This window comes from Littorina saxatilis, linkage group LG2 (genome assembly GCF_037325665.1).
Source record: "Littorina saxatilis isolate snail1 linkage group LG2, US_GU_Lsax_2.0, whole genome shotgun sequence".
In the NCBI taxonomy this organism is placed as follows: domain Eukaryota; kingdom Metazoa; phylum Mollusca; class Gastropoda; order Littorinimorpha; family Littorinidae; genus Littorina; species Littorina saxatilis.
In genome coordinates, this window is record NC_090246.1 from 8,344,076 (window position 1) to 8,362,690 (window position 18,615).

Genomic DNA, 18,615 nt, shown 5'->3' on the forward strand with positions numbered 1-18,615 from the left:
GGACAAAGTAAAAAGCGAGTGTACCGCGACCGACTCTCAGTGCCCACATACAACTTCCAAGCTGTATTGCTTAACGTCTACAACAGGCGAAGTATTGAAGCTTTAGCTCACCTAAACCCGGCGACTGAATATGTAAGTGATCCACGTGTGAAAACCGAAACAGAACAGCGCGATGACAGCCAACATTTCTATCCCCGACTGACAAACAGTAACACTGCATGCGAACTGACTTGGGTCAACGATCAAACCAGCACGGCCCAAACTGAATTTGTTGCGCTGCCATTATCGTGTGCAATTCTGGTAAAAATATAAACCCGGTATGCCGAATTGAGTATAACGAAAGCCGATGTCAAATATACACAGGGATATTTTAAAATGACTTTCAAAATGTAAAAGCAGATAGCAGACCTTTTTATAAGCAATATGAATGACTGAATGTCCACATACAAGTCGAATGACGCCGTCCATTATGCTGACAAATAGGAACTAGCTTTGCGCATGAATTCATTGACATAAATTTCGACTGCGGAGGCTTTTGGCAAGCTGAAAACAGGCACGGGCAGGTTTTAGTGGAAAAAGTAAGTGTTTTTAATGAAAACGTCGGAGTAATGGGATAAATAGCTTACACACCTCGTCCTGAATATCTTGCATATTTTCCCTCAGGTCGATTTTCAGGTATTACCTCGCCAAAGGCTCGGTAATACCTGAAAATCGACCCTCGGGAAAATATGCAAGATAATCAGAACTCGGAGTGTGTAACCTATATGTACTCATTACATGTATTGGAAGATAACGTTTTGTGGAGAAATGTTTGTTTCTGTTTGTAACTTTTTACAAAACTGTCAACGTGAAAAACTCGCCTTCTTTAAACTTCAACTAAAACATGTCCCGAAAATGAGAGAAGGGATCATTATTGAGCGTTCACAAGTTTGTATGATTAAAATCGAACTGTAATTTTTTTTAATTAATAGCTGTTGCAAATACAAACTTTAAAACTACTTTGCATGACACGAAAATAGACACATACTTGAAGAATGCACAAATCTGCAGAGTGATCCTTTTACAACTGGTTTTAGCCGTCCAGTGTTAGATATAAGGTTAATGTTTATTTCTAAATGTTAATAAATTCACACGAAATATTTTCTGTGCTATTATTTAGTTTGTGCGACTTGTTGTCTAGTTACTGTATCTTCGAATAAATGAAGCATCATTTAGTTCTTACTTTGAATCAAATATGTATAAGTTTACATTTGAAGTTTACACTGGCTTTCAATGTGTTATTATCTGGTTTGGACTTGCGACATTTTACAGTTGATTTCAAGCTGGCCAGTAACTGTGATTAGAAGTTCTGTTTAGTTCTTGTTAATAAGTTTACATTAGATTTCAATTTGTTAATAGTTTGAATTTACCTTTTTAACAATTGGTCATAAACTAAACGGTACTTATTTTAGACGGACCGTTACGTCTTTGATTCAGATGGTAACAAGTTTACATAAGCTCTCATAGTGATTTTATGGTCTTGGCAGTAATCCAGAAAAATAACGACGAATGTTGAAATAAATACAAGGAAATGATTTAAAACACGTTATCTCTGCCAATTCAACTTCCTCGATTGCTAATCCAGCACTACCCCATTTGTCGACTTGGGTAAAATACTAAATTCAATTTGAACGGGACGGAAAACTAAAATGACGCCAAGACTAGAAGGATGTAGTTACAATTCAGTCAACCTTTGTGCATTATGGTTGACTTTATTCGCGTTTTGTGTTTTCTTTAAAGACGCAGGACGCCTCGGGGCAGTATAAAAGCAGCGATGTGTCTTGTTGTTGCAGATGATGATTTAAACAGTCAAAACATTCACACATCTGATGGGAAGGGCAGGAGGGAGGGAGAGAGAGAATTGAATTGAATTGAATTGAATTGAATTGAACTTTATTTAGCAAGGATTAAGATTTAAGGCTACGCCTTTTCTTACAATCTGTCCTTGGGACGCACAGACACACAATGATAAAATTGAAAAATTAAAAATTAAAACAATTAAAAAAGAGAGAGAGACAGAGACAGAGAGAGAGACAGAGACAGAGACAGAGAGAGAGACAGAGACAGAGACAGAGACAGAGACAGAGAGTGAGAGAGTGAGAGAGAGAGTGAATTCTTGCATAATGTTAGGATAGGATTACACGAGACAAAATAATGTTTCTGGATTAACAGTTTGACAGTCCAGACGAACATCTACCATTTATATGGAACAGTAACCACTTATCCACCAGAAGGTGTCTATGGATTTGCATATATATAGTAGGCTACACATCATTTAGGCGTGTCTGGTTAAGCTGTTTCTTTGGCATGTATCAAACGAAAAAGACGAACAAAATGTTTTACATAAGAGGCCCATTCCTTCCCTTGTAAACGATTTGTCCTGTCATCTGTAAACCTGGCAAGGCTTTTACACGAAATAAGGTCATCCTTTCATGTTGGTACATGCCAAACATCTACAGTATGTCTGATGTAATGTGCAGCATTTTGTTTGTTTGTTTGCTTCACGCCCAGTCCACCACGAAGGGTGATATCAGGCTTTGACATTTAACTTGACAAGGACTGTAACCCGCACTGTGTCTATATTTATGTGGCTACGCACAGACTCGCAGCAATCACGATCCGGGCTAAAGGCTGTGTGCAAAATTCCAAAACGAAAAAACACTACGAGTATCTTTTACAATCCATAAAAACATCAAAAAAACGTTGTTTTTGGATTTGCTCATCTTTACTATCTTTTACAATTTTCTTACGTAATCAAACACAAAATCATGCATAAACAACCACAGATACACACAACTCTCACTCTCGTCGAGACTACTCGACCTCCAAGTTGGCTTTTGACTGTATTAGTATGTAGGGGACCTGATCGGATAATTCTGCATCGCTAACTTCGACTTTTTCCGTCTTACACTAACCCACCAGGACAGTAAATACAACTTATTTTGTCGCAAAATTACAATGTTCAACTCCTTGCAAGGAAGTCAATAAACCTCGGTAATGTTCTTATGTGTGATACGCGCCAGATGCGTGGCTTAAACAGAAGTGCAGGCAAAGTCGAAAAGTACATTATCTTTCAGGATTAGAAGAACTATAGACGAAAGACAAAGAGCACTGCAGAACTCGCCTGAGAAAGTAAACTGCAAAGCAGTACAAATAGTAACGTAACAGACATGTCTTGCATTTGGGACACATTATTTCGTAACACTGAATAAACATGAAGATCTGACCACGCAATACTGGTCAAAAACGAAGCAGGCAAATCATCTATTGATTTCAATGTGCCTTAAAATATTCTATTACATAAGAGAATCCTAGAGCGTTTCTATGGATACACCCACACATACACACAAACACAGACACAGGCTCACACACACACACACACACACACACACACACACACACACACACACACACACACACACACACACACACACACATACATACACAGACAGACAGACATACACATATATATACACACACACACACACACACACACACACACACACACACACACACACACACACACACACACAAACAAACAATACCACACAGTAGTAGAAGAGACCACTTACCCGTGTTACACTGGTCAGCCCAATGTCCGGTCAGCGGGGAGCATTGGCACTTATATCCAGACCGGTCCCTCCGAATTCCACGTGCACACGACAAATTTAGCACACACAGGTCACCCACCCCCGCCAACGTTAGCCACAACCACCACCACCGCCACAACCACAGCGACGACGACACCAGAGAGAGAGAGGAGAAAATGCTTAGCGCTGGGAGCGGGACGTCACTCTATCAGACACACAACAGGTTAGCTCCCTTGCTAGTGCTAGCCTCTCATTGGTCGCGCCGCCGTGGTACACTTCAGCCTTGCAGACGACACTCGACTGTTTTCGCCCTGTGGCACAGGCGGTCTGAAAGAATGCGTGTAACCAAGTTTCGTTCTGCGTACCCTCTGGGAGTTGACTGCTTTGCGATGGGCAAACCTTTTCCATTCCAGAACCTCGGGTGAAGAAAATTGCGGTGCGGCTCGAAGAGTGAATTAAGGCTTGTACATATTGCGTGTCGAGACGTTGGCGTCAGATTGGTGACTTTGAGACACGGAGAGAAAGTCAACTGGACTCGTGATTGGTTAAAAAGACCGCGGAGGGTAGTGTGCGTGACTGCTTACAAGGGGAGAAGGGAAATGTTCATTTACGGCGAACCTTAGGTCTTTTCAACACAAATTAAAGGGGCCATAGGTTCTTAAAAGATACGATGTAAGACTCCGACGAGCCGGATAGACAGAAGGTGACACATGGGTATGCTTGGTTTGCGTGTACTTAAAATATACAAAAATACAAAGCATAATATATTACCAAAAACAGCAACAACAAAACAACAACAGTGGCTTCTAATTCGGTTTGAGACGACATTTTACAATTACTTTATAATTGAAAAAGTCCCGTGTAAAACTGATCAAAATCGGATAAAACAATGTAAATGAATGTCAAAAAAGTAAACGAACAGTCAAACAAGCAGCAACCCCAAAACTAACGAACAGTCAAACAAGCAAACAACCCCAAAACTAACGAACAGTCAAACAAGCAAACAACCCCAAAACTAACGAACAGTCAAACAAGCAAACAACCCCAAAACAAACGAACAGTCAAACAAGCAAACAACCCCAAAACTAACGATCAGTCAAACAAGCAAACAACCCCAAAACTAACGAACAGTCAAACAAGCAAACAACCCCAAAAGTAACGAACAGTCAAACAAGCAAACAACCCCAAAACTAACGAACAGTCAAACAAGCAAACAACCCCAAAACTAACGAACAGTCAAACAAGCAAACAACCCCAAAACAAACGAACAGTCAAACAAGCAAACAACCCCAAAACTAACGATCAGTCAAACAAGCAAACAACCCCAAAACTAACGAACAGTCAAACAAGCAAACAACCCCAAAACTAACGATCAGTCAAACAAGCAAACAACCCCAAAACTAACGAACAGTCAAACAAGCAAACAACCCCAAAACTAACGAACAGTCAAACAAGCAAACAACCCCAAAACTAACGAACAGTCAAACAAGCAAACAACCCCAAAACTAACGAACAGTCAAACAAGCAAACAACCCCAAAACTAACGAACAGTCAAACAAGCAAACAACCCCAAAACTAACGAACAGTCAAACAAGCAAACAACCCCAAAACTAGCGAACAGTCAAACAAGCAAACAACCCCAAAACTAACGAACAGTCAAACAAGCAAACAACCTCAAAACTAACGAACAGTCAAACAAGCAAACAACCCCAAAACAAACGAACAGTCAAACAAGCAAACAACCCCAAAACAAACGAACAGTCAAACAAGCAAACAACCCCAAAACAAACGAACAGTCAAACAAGCAAACAACCCCAGAACAAACGAACAGTCAAACAAGCAGCAACCCCAAAACTAACGAACAGTCAAACAAGCAAACAACCCCAAAACAAACGAACAGTCAAACAAGCAAACAACCCCAAAACAAACGAACAGTCAAACAAGCAAACAACCCCAAAACTAACGAACAGTCAAACAAGGAGCAACCCCAAAACTAACGAACAGTCAAACAAGCAAACAACCCCAAAACAAACGAACAGTCAAACAAGCAATCAACCCCAAAACTAACGAACAGTCAAGCAAGCAAACAACCCCAAAACAAACGAACAGTCAAACAAGCAATCAACCCCAAAACAAACGAGCAGTCAAACAAGCAATCAACCCCAAAACAAACGAACAGTCAAACAAGCAAACAACCCCAAAACAAACGAACAGTCAAACAAGCAAACAACCCCAAAACAAACGAACAGTCAAACAAGCAAACAACCCCAAAACTAACGAACAGTCAAACAAGCAAACAACCCCAAAACTAACGAACAGTCAAACAAGCAGCAACCCCAAAACAAACGAACAGTCAAACAAGCAAACAACCCCAAAACTAACGAACAGTCAAACAAGCAAACAACCCCAAAACAAACGAACAGTCAAACAAGCAAACAACCCCAAAACAAACGAACAGTCAAACAAGCAGCAACCCCAAAACTAACGAACAAACTAATACGAAAACAAACAACAAAATCATCACCAACTCACATTTGTTTTACAAACAGCTCAGATCGTTTCTTTTGTTGTTAGTGTTACCTGTTAATTACCCGGTAATATCTAGCTGCAAAACTAAATTTTTAGCATTTCCTTCGCCTTATCTTTCGCAACGCTAATGCAAAATCGACAATCGCACCGACTCTACTCAGTGTTCAAGTACGCGAGCGTCAGCTTCCCCAGCATTGCCGCTAAATTTGCCATAAAAAATTATTGCACTACAGTAGCTCGCCAAAATAAAAGTTGATGAACGGGAGGATGATTCTATCTCAAAGACATAACTCACCCAGAAGAAAAAAAGACCCACACCTCTCGCAGACAATAGCATCTCTCTGAAATGTCCCGTTTTTCTGAAGCTATTTCCTTCGTCCGTAAACCTCCGTATCACAAAAAGACATCTCCTTTGCAGTGCTTGTATCCTTGGTGCTGAAGAATTATTTTGTCGATCATTCTGAGGCAGAATTTCGGTCAGGTTTTCCTTTTCGTCGCTGCAATGAAGGAGAAGGTGCAGGAGGAGGAGGAGAAGGAGGAGGAAGAGAGAGAGAGAGAGAGAGAGAGAGAGAGAGAGAGAGAGAGAGAGAGAGAGAGAGAGAGAGAGAGAGAGAGAGAGAGAGAGTGAGAGTGAAAGAGAGCGTGCAAGAGAGCGTAAAAGAGAGAGAGAGAGAGAGAGAGAAAGAGAGAGAGAGAGAGAGAGAAAGAGAGAGAGAGTTAGTTAGTTAGTTAGTTAGCTATTGCTTTTCGGGTCCAGCGGACCATAACAGGCCAAATCAGGACCCCAGAGAGAGAGAGCACAGACGCTAGTGGTTCTGTTCAAAACGGAAGATTACGAATTCTTTTCAAGTCTAACACCTCCCTGAAAATGCAAACTTCAGGCGCTATATTACACGAAAAACATTTTACAGTTCCAGCTGCAAACAAATTATTTCCAATTTATGGACGTCCTGGTGTGCGCAAATATTTCCGATGCAGTTTGGCAAGTCGATCTTAACATGGACAAAAGCACTGGGGAAAGAGGTGAAGGGGGGGGGGGGGAGGGGCGGCGAACTCATTTGGGTTATTTTTACATGATCCCTGTGGAAGAAATCTTCATAACTAAAAGCGGGCCTCATAGCCGAAATATGGGATCCTTGCCCACAAAGAAGGCTAAGATAAAACAACACGCTTATATATGAATTTTAAAGATAGTACAACCTTATGAATAGAGATTATAAAACGCATAGCGAACAATATTTTTTCCATTTGTGTTGCAAAAAGCTGAGCAATTTGTTGTTGTTGCTATGTTAATTTCTTAGCTCGCACAGGACGCTCGATTTACGTCCTCGGACAGCAATTTGAAGAATGGCTCTTGTTAGCATTTCGTTTTGTTGTTGTTGTATTTTCTAATCTGCTCAAGCGCGAGGATTATGGATCAGCATGATGAAGAGAATATAAATGAGATGATAAATAACAAAACGATAAAATAAAACTTACTCCGAAGACGAACAAGCCAAAGTCTTCCGGGCAGAGAGAGAGAGAGAGAGATAGAGAGAGAGAGAGAGAGAGAGAGAGAGAGAGAGAGAGAAGGAGGGAGGGAGGGAGAGAGAGAGAGGAAGAGAGCGAGAGGGAGAGAGAAAGGGAGAGGGAGCGGGAGATAGAGAGAGAGAGAGAGAGAGAGAGAGAGAGAGAGAGAGAGAGAGAGAGAGAGAGAGAGACAGAGACAGAGACAGAGAGACAGAGAGACAGAGGGAGAAATAGAGAGATAGAGAGAGCGGGATAGAGAGAGAGAGGGAGAGGGAGGTGATGGATATTTATTTACAAGGATAGAGGTTTAAGTGTTTTAGGTTTATACAAAAAAGCAAACAAGCAAACAAACAAACAAACCAATCAACCAATCAACCAATCAACCATCTAACCCAATTGTGACAGGGGAGGCTACCGCTCCTTTCACAGCAGACTCTGCACCCGAGTTGTTGGCCTTTAAAAGTCAACACCAGTGGATTGTAGAAGTCTGTTTGTGATGGGGTCTGGTGGTTTCCGATTGTCTGTATGTTCATGGAAACCTTCGGGTTTGCATAACAGTTTTTATAGGCACTTCACTTTGATTGCACTTCGCTTCCCGAGGTGATCGTAGTGTTTCGGCACACGGTTACACAATTAACAATGAACAATCAGAGTTTCACCTTTAACTGTACCTGACACATTTTCATTCCCTTTGAAATCAGAACAAGTTGTCCGTTACCTATATATACCATCGTACACTGGCCACGTGACAATGGTGTATTGCAAACTACAAAGTGAAAAATCTGAACTCTTACTAAATAGAAAGACTTCAGAGTCTTTCATTCAATTAGAACTCAAAACTGGGGCACCTTTTAGACTAAGTTACCACAGTACATCGGCTGCGTTGTAAAAAGTTATTGCATTGGGACTAACCAGGGAATGCTTTGGGGGAAGAGTCTTGCGGTCGATAAGGGGGTGAATTTCTTTGTTTTGTTCTTCATTGGGGCTTTTCTTGGGAGAAGATGGGGGGGGGGGGGGGGGGCGGCGGGGATGCCTTTTAAGTTGTGTGTGTTCCCTGAAGTCAGCTTAATCGTTTTGCCTTGTAAGTAAATTCGATTTTCATGGAGTAAGGCTTTTTTCAGTTTTTTTTATGAAGTCCATGGAGTCAGACTTTATCGTTTGAATTGACCTATTTCATTTTTGTTTGGCCAGGCACTGGGTTTACGGATTATGTGGGTTAAGATCATACCGTGAGAACAGTAAAAGGAGGACATTTTTAGTTTTTTCATCAAAGGCAATTTTATGTTTAGACTAGGAGGAACCCTTTATGGTCCATTAATTGCTATCAGATTAGGGTATAGGCTGTTTCTTCAAGTGCGGAGAAGGAATTTTTAGATTTATGAGATATATCAGAATCCTGTTTTACAACACTGTAATATAATTGTATGTCAAAATAAATCTAGCACGAACTTCCTGTGCACCCTGTCGACCGCCATTTTCCAATCAGTTTGATTGACATTTTGTCAAACATTCTTTGACCCAGTTTGGACTTTGAAATTGCATTTAAGCTTCGAAACTTAAAAAGTGTTTGATTAGTTTGTTAATCACAACTTTGCTTGATGTCAAAAGTTGCAAAAACAAAGTGTGTATTGCTTTTCTCGTTTTCTTTGAATCCAAATATATACAGAAACTAGATGAATACCCGGCTTCGCCGGGTGGATCGCGAGACAGAGTATGCAGCGTGGCGGTTTGCCGGCTTAGAGCACGTGTTGAAAATTTTCATCGACCAGTTTGTGCCCGTGGTCCACCTGAATATGCCTACCAAATTTGATGCAGATCCGTCGAGAACTTTGGCAGTGCATCGCGAACAGACACACACAAACACACACAGATACACACACAGACAGTAGTCTTACCTACCATCTACTGTAGAGCTTATTAATGGTTGCAATGAATATTTACGATGGGAGGGGTAGTATTAGTGGCAATATTTTGAAGATGGGAGGGATTTTGTACACGAATTGCAATACTTAGATGTACTACCTGTGCAGAAAAGCACTGCTTAGATTCGTTTTCGTTGTGTGGCGGAAGTGAAAGAAGTAAAGAAGTAGAGCCGGAAAAAAAAAGTGTTTAGTTTCGTAATTTGTATCGCGAAACAGAGTATTCACCGCGGTTCACGTGTTGAAAATTTTCATCGACCAGTTTGAATGACTCGCAAGAGAGTACAATGCGGTGGTGGTTGGTAAGCCAAGAAAAAAGCACAGTGTTGAAAGTGATTTGATCTTTTTTAAGACAGACACAGAAACACCGGCAAGGCTCCTGACTATTAATGTTGCAATGAATATTTACGATGGGATGGGAGGGGTAGTATTAGTGGCAATATTTTGAAGATGGGAGGGATTTTGTACACGAATTACAATACTTAGATCTGAACCAACATTGAAAACTCGGCAGGTTTCAAGTAGAAGGGAAGCTACTGCTGCTTCAGCAACCTAACGTCGTTGAATTGCGTAGATTGTTTCCCTTGGCACAGTGGATTTTTCGCGTGGCTATAAATAGATTCGACCTTTGCACTTTTACAGTGAGGACAACGGGTGCAAGGAAAGCGTTCTGGACAGTGACCTTCTAAAAATAGTAACAGGAATATCTGAAGCTGTTTGTCATACCGTAGCATTCTGATCAGTCATCGCTCAACGGCTATCGCCAGTTATCTCAGAGAATGAGCCGTACTCATTTTGACCTGAGTTCAGGATGATACCGTAGCTGTGATCGGAAGATCAAACTTTCTCATTCGGTATTCTTGCAAATACCGTACGTGATTGACGCCACACGAAGGAAGGGAGATAAACGCGCAAAACACTGGAGAAGACAAGGAAGAGTTACTGGGAATGGATCTAAATGAATGAACAGAAAAACCAAAATCGGTTCACCGCGCCGCGCTTAGAGCACGTGTTCAAAATTTGCATCGACCAGATTGTGTCCGGGGTCTACCTGAATATGCCCACCAAATTTGAAGCAGATCCATCGAGAACTTTGGCCGTGCATCGTGAACACACAGACAGACACACACAAGCCGTATATAGATATAGAAGCAAGGACTCAGTCACGGTGATGACTTTTTAGTTCATTTATGATGCAGTTGATGTGAGCTTGGGAACGACAGTTACGGTACACATGCACTTTTGTGCATCCGTGTGAACTCGTGGTACCTCTATACTATCGGGGATCCATTAAGGTTTCCGAGACTGAGTTTCATTTCTATTGAATTGGTCTCGCGGAATAGCCGATTCTAAAATTTGCATAGGTAAAACGATTGTTTTTTTTGGTATAAGCCTCTGGAGTAAATTTTGTGATTAATGTTTTTGTGAACAAGAAACAATTGACAGGTGGCTTTGTTCCATCTCCCTTTTTCCCTCCGCCGCGATGTAAAGTTGAATAGTTGAAGGTGACGTTAGGCACTAACTAAAGAAAGTGGGGCTGCCTGACACCCCTCGAGTTGAATGGGTTAATCTTGTGACACCGGCGCACAGGATGTGGACGCTAAAACTGTGCTTTTGCTTGGAATCTTTGAGGGAAGAAGACGTGTATTTGGTGCGGCGTGTTTTCAATGCCGTTGTGTGACATGTCTGTCACGGCCGGAAATCTTTCCGGGATGTGAGGATTCTTTTGCTGGTAGGTTAAAACAATTTTCTTTCTGTAAATGGGTAGGCGGTGAAAAGAATAGTATGCTGCTTGGGGGAGGATTTATTTGAATGTTCAAGTAGATTGTTTTGTGAGTTGGAATGGTGGGGAAGATTTTTGTGTGTGAATGCTTTAGAAGACCGTCGTTTGAGAAAACGGTATTGTAGGCATGTTATTTGGTATGAATGATGTGTTTTGTTGTTCAACGAGTTCGTTTGTGGTAGTTGAAATTGTTGATTTGTTTACGTATGCTTACGGCGTGCATTCTGTGTTTGCAGGATGGCCGAGTGTGCGACGGGGTTTAGTTAGGTCTTTTTCTTTTTTTAGTGGGTCGTAGATTTGTTTTTATAGACTAGGTTTTGTTAGTGAAGAGTAGTTAGATTTAGTGGAGAGATTTTGGTCAGATTTTGTTAGAGTTTTTGTAGATTTGTTTTTTTTTAAAGAATTGTTTTTTAGGTTGTTTTTTTAGATTTCGTTTGTTTTAAATTAGAGTCTCAGTGTGGGTTTTTTTGGGATTAAAGTTGAGAGTGAGGATTTAGAGTAGAGTGTAGTTTGGGGAAAGGATTTGATGTGTTTTAAAGGGTATCTTTAGGGGAAGAATGTAGTTTTAGAATGAAGAGTGAGAATATTGTTTTTTTTGAAGTTGTTTAGTCCTATACAGTGAAAGTTGTATTTGAAGATAAACCCCCGTTATCCCACATTTTCCCCATTTCATCGTATGGAATAAAAGAACCTGGGTAATATAACTTGTGTCGTCTGCTTTAGTGTTTGAGTTCAGTACGAAAGAGGAAAGTAGATTGGCACACGGTTACATTTACATAGGCCGACAAATTGACTGAATGTTTTGATATCGCTTTCCGCGACTTTTTTTTATTTTTTATTTTTTTAAACGCTACTGTTGCTCTAAAAGGAAAGGGGAAACTAATTTTTAGTGCCAGAAAAGTGAGGTTTACATTCCGTACAGGTCAGACTACAACTAGCATATTACTTCTACTTACTTCGCTCTCTTTTTCACTTTCTCTCTCTCTCTCTCTCTCTCTCTCTCTCTCTCTCTCTCTCTCTCTCTCTCTCTTTTTCTGTCTCTCTCTCGAGGTATTACACACCGGTACGACCGAAACTAAGGTATCAATAAACTACGCTTGTGCATCGGGTTGAAAGTATACCCTGATCCCTCGGAGATATACCTCCACTCCGGTCTGAACGACCTCACGTGACATGTTATATGGTAGAAGAGCATGCTGTCGCTTATTCTCCTTCTGAAGATGAGGTATACCTTCACTTCGGTTAGACTGAAACGATGCTCAAGCAGCGGAATTTGTGTGTGTTTTGTTTCAGAGCAAACTGATGTTATTTTATCCTAACAAACAAGAAGATATTCTCACGCACCGCCTTGTTCAGGATATTCACTAGTTGACAATGATGTGTGCTAATAAATAAGCAATGAAACGAACAAAGGAAAGAACGACCGAACGAAAGAACAAATGAACCAAAGAACGGACGGACGGACGGACGGACGGACGGACGGACGGACGGACGGACGGACGGACGGACGAATTGACGGACGGACGGACGGACTGACGGACAGACTGACGGACGGACCAACGGGCAGACTGATTGAGGGGCGGACCGATGGACAGGGGGTGGGGGGAGGGTGGGGGGGGGGGTGTTACGGGTAACCCCTCCTGATCCGGTCCTGCAGGGTATTCCTTCAACCCTCTGCACAAGAGCAATCTTTTGATACAGACTGAAGGACGGACGGACTGACGGACGGACTGATGGACTGACCGACAGACTGTCGGACGGACGTACGGACGGACATGTATACGGACGGACTAAAAGGACGAAGGAACGAATGAACGAAGGAAATAACGAAGGAACGAAAGAGTGAACGAACCAGGCCCACGAATGAACGAAAGAACGAACGAACGAACGAACGAACGAACGAGCAAACAAGCAAACAAACAAACAAACAAATAAACAAGCAAACAATAAACAATATGTGCAAACTGGCGCATTTTCAGAGCATTTGTCAAACGTTTGGAGGAGGTCTACGGTTAGGCCAGGGTGGGGGGGGGGGGGGGTTGTCCCACCAACAGGAACATTCCTCCCCCCCCCCCCCCGGCCCCTCTCTCTCTCTCTCCTGTAGTTCGGCCCTGCACAAGAGGAATTTATTGATACGGACTCAGTGAAGGAAGAACGGATTGACTGACGGACGGACGGACTGACGGACGTACTGAAGGACTGTCGGACGGACTGTTGAACGAACGAACGAACGAACGAACCAACGAACGAACAAACGAACGAACGAACAAACAAACGAACAAATTAGCAAATGAATACATACATTCGCAGAGAGAAAAAGGCAAAAGGTACATTAAGTGTGGAGTCAGTAAGGGGGGTGGGTGGACTTCCGGAACCCAGGAACCTTGGGAGTCCACCCTGGCCTAGATCACACACACTGATCGACACACACTGACACACTGACACACTGACACACACACCACACACACGTGACACACACACACACACACACACACAACGTGACCACACACACACGGGCACACACACAGACACACACCCACACCGGCACACACACACACACACGCACACACACACACACACACACACACACACACTGTGACACACACACGTACACACACATACACTAGTGACACACACACACCACACATACACAAACACACACACACACATACATACACACACACAAACACATACTGACACACTCGCAACTGACAAATCAGAGGGGGGTGGTAAGTCATTTGAACGTTTAAATTCTTTTGTCACAAATTTTAAGTACCCATCAACAATAGGGCGTATGCATAAACTCCCGTCTTTATGTCCTCTTAAAGAGCGCTAGTCACTGACGTGACGAAAATATTCTGAAATTCTGAAATTAGTGGAAACTGACCTATGAGAGTACCCAGCTGAAAAAGTACCACACGATGTACTATAGTATACTATAGTAAACTATAGTAAATGTACCCTGTACTATAGTAAACTATAGTAAATGTACCCTGTACTATAGTACATACCGTAGTACATGGTACTTTGTACTATAGTACTGTGAAGTAAATGTACCATGTACTATAGTACTTTGTGGTACAGTAGAGTACTTTGTACTTTGTACTATGGTACTTTTTATTGAATGTACCCTGTACTATAGTACCTAGTACTTTGTACTATGGTACTTTTTTGTGAATGTACCCTGTACTACAGTAGTACTATAGTACGAAATACTTTGTACTATGGTACACTGTGGTACTTTGTACTATGGTACTTTTTACTATATAGTACTACAGTACATAGTACTGCGGTACAGTATAGTAGTAATAGTATACATGCATTTTGTGTTTTTATTTTTATTGTTTTATTAATATAACTTATCAGCTAAGCATAACAATTTTGTTGTTGAAATTAAGTTGATTAAAAAACATTGTTTTTAAAATTGTGTTTTATATCACCAGTTGTGCATGTAAACGTGTTGTGTGTGTTTTTACAAGGTAGTCGTACATATAAGATTTATTATGTTTTTAGTGCGTGCATGTGTGTGAATTAAGCCGTTTGTTGGAGATGACATGAGATATTTTCAAACTTGTTAACTGTGCATTTGCAAAATACATGTAGGAATACTTTGTGCTCACACACACACACACACACACACCACACACACACACACACACACAAACACACACACACACATACACACACACACACATACACACACACAGTCACACACACGCTCGCACGTGCACACACACAAACACGTGGCGTACGCACATATTCACTTAGGAGAAAGGACTTTTGTAACGTCAGATTTACTTAAGTATAGTTAGTTTTTTGTAAACAGTTAGCATCAAATGTGAAATTAATATTTCATTAACGTTACCTGGGAACGCTTCTCACAAAAAAAGTTTTCAAAAGAGAATTTAACAATTGCTTTAAAAGTTTAAGGAAAAGATTTTATATAGTCCTGTGAGGTTGCCCTCATGGAAATTCGGGCTGCTTTCTCCATGGGGAAAGCGAGCTGCCATACAGTATACGGCGATACCCACACATTTTGTTTCCTGCATGCGTGTATTCATGTTTCCGAGCCCTGAGACTTTCGCTGTGAACTTGGGTTCTTTATCGTGCGCATGCGGCCACCGAGGAGAGTCTGCACGATGTTGACTCTGGGAAATAAATCCCTCGCCGAACGTGGGGATCGAACCCACGCCGATTGCGACAACTGGTTTTGAAGACAGCGCCGCTACCGACTGAGCTATTTTCCGCCCGCCCGAAACGATTAGTAAAATGGTCTGCAGTGAAATTTTGAAACAATACCTTTTTATGTTAAATTTAACATTTGCCAAAATAATTCTTCATGTAGGATCAAGTGCAAAGTTCTTGGTTTGACCTGAAGTTGACTGAATTTTGCTGTGTGTACAATATTGTTTCATTTTAAATAATTTGAGAGAGAGAGAGAGAGAGAGAGACAGACAGAGAGAGACAGAGACAGAGACAGAGAGAGACAGAGACAGAGAGAGGGTTGTGGCATACAAGCATTACAAACAAGTGTTTTTTTCACCCATGCAGAGAGGCACACCTATTCTAATCACATATACACGGACATTCACACACAACACACACACACACACACACACACACACACACACACACACACACACACACACACACACACACACACACACACACACAATATGAGATTTTTTAAAAAAAGTTATGGAATATGTACACATCGAATGCTTAACAGAGAGAGAGAGAGAGAGAGAGACAGAGAGAGAGAGAGAGGGAGAGAGAGAGAGAGAGAGAGAGAGAGAGAGAGAGAGAGAGAGAGAGAGAGAGAGAGAGAGAGAGAGAGAGAGAGAGAGAGAGAGCTCATAATTAACTTTATCGTCAGGATAAAGGTTTTAGGCTTAGCCTAATCTTCCAACCTGTCCTTGCAGGCCCGGACTACCGGGGGGGGGGGTTATGGGGGTTGCGCAACCCCCCCCCTCCTAGCCTAAACATGTACCTCACTTATTTAAAACAGTTTTTATTATTGTTTATTTTATGTAGTTTTGGGTTTGTTTTACTACCATAGGAGGATTTTTGAACTGTAAATGCACTCAGCTGCAACAAAAACGCAAAACGAAGGTTGAGTATATATGACTAAGTGCCAAAAGGTGCTCACAGAACAGAAGACGACTTTGTTTTACAATAAAAATGTTTCTAAAAACGTGTGTCTGCTGAAAATTGGTGTGTGTGTGGATGAATGTGCGAAGAGATAGTGGACATAATTTCGTGTGTCTGACTTGAACGGTTTTGAAGTTATCTTTGTTTAAAGTCAAAAATAACGCCAAAACCGGCCATCTGAAAAAGGACATCGTGATACCTCGTGTTTTGAATATGCCACAGAAAAATAACAAGAAGCACAAATGAATTGCATTTAGTTTGATTGAATGCCTGAAACATCGCTTTACAGACGAGACCAAACGTCAAATCTAAATCTCGAGAGAATTTTTTTTTTTCGATAACCGAATTTTAAGGTGTCGCACGCAAGATGATTCGTCATCACGGCATACATTTTTCAATCGCAGATATTTACTAAATTTCTTTTTCAAAAACTCTGGAATTGATGTCGACACGTCAAGCGATAACGGTGTATCAAACTGCTGTCTTTCAAGTAATCCAGCAAAGACTGCAGAACTTTTGAACAGCATTTTTGAAAACGATTTGAAAATTTCGTCATATCTTGCGTGCGACAAAATGTTCGGTAATTAACGGTTATTTTCTTTTAAAAACAAAATTTACATGTACAAAGATCTACTTCATTTACGGAACCACGTGACACATTCTGTGTTCAAAATTTGTGAAGAAATCACGAACCACGATTGCGCTATCAAGTGTTGAAATTATGTCGTCAACATCTTTTCAGATCTTGCGTGCGACACCTTCTTGCGTTCAACATAAAATGTCACTACCTTATCGAGTTTAATGGGTAAAACTAACTATTTGTTGTCTTAGTTTAATCTTCTTAATTAAAAGCGTAATAAAACCGAACTTCTAAGATGAATTTTAATTGAGATTAGCGAAAGAGCGGGCACGCAAGTCGACCTTAAAGTAAAAGAATGATAACACGAGCGTTTGTCGTGTTGTCTTGCGTGCAACACATTGTCCAAAAAGGAAAATGTATATTTTTCTCAGACGTTTTTTAAGTTGAAACCTTGAAACTTCACACACATTTGGGGTTTAATCGCCCCCATGCATGGTAAAAGTCTTGTTGACCCTTGTCAGATTTCAAGGTCACGGCTGGGTCACATGTGGTTCAGAAAACGGATGAAACATATTTTTTCAGAGATTTTTGAAGCTAGAACCTTCAAACTTCAAACAACGCTTTTGCTTAATGATTGTTCAACATGGAGAATTCAAGGTTGATCCTTGAGAAATGTGAAGGTCATAGCAGGGTCTCGTGTGGGTAAAAAAAAAAACATAACCTTTTTCTCAGAGTTTTTCAAAGCAAGAACCTTGAAAGTTCACATTTTTGGGCTTAATAGCCTCCATACACGGTTAAAGTCTTGTTGACCTTTGTCGAATCTCAAGGTCACATGGGCAAATCAAAAACACGAAAATGCATCATTATCTCAGTTGTTTTTAAAGGGAGAGCCTTCAAACATCACACAACTCTCAACTCCGACTTAAAGAAGTTAAGGTAGATCCTTGTCACATGTCAAGGTCACAGAAAGGTCTCGTACGGGTAAAACAAACAAAACAAACAGATAATATTCATTTTTTCAGCTTTGTTGTTAGCTAGAATAGAGGCACATGCCACCATTCCATTCAACATGACTCATAGAAATGTATGATGTATGACGTAATTGCATTGTGTGTAATGACGCGGCTGCCTCTGTAGTTATTCCAGCCTTTGAAGAAATGGCGTTTTTCCTTGCTTGGACACATTTTTCCTTTTCTTGGATGTTTCAGGAGTTTGGGTGAGTTTGGTGTATATGGTTGAACACAATTTAAAATTTGCATAAAAGTGTATTAAAATAAACAGTGGTAGCCAGTCTCATCTGTTGTGTCGACAATTTAATCTCTACTTACCTACCAGGTGTACCAGAAACATGCCCCTGGCTTGAATGTTTTATTCTTTGAAATCAAAGTTTATATTATTTCATATAACTACTCGGTTGTCTTCACAATTGTTTAGTTTGTAAGCTTGTTCCGTAAAATACCTTGTATACGCCCAATATCGAGTAAACGCCCACCCCCTATTTTTGGTCAAATTCTG

General features: G+C 41.0%; 1 protein-coding gene across 1 annotated transcript in view; it reads left to right on the forward strand.

Annotated features, from left to right (window-relative positions):
• The window catches only part of LOC138958118 (uncharacterized), a 214,971-nt gene that overhangs the window by 97,269 nt on the left and 99,087 nt on the right, over positions 1-18,615 (forward strand). The window lies entirely within an intron of this gene.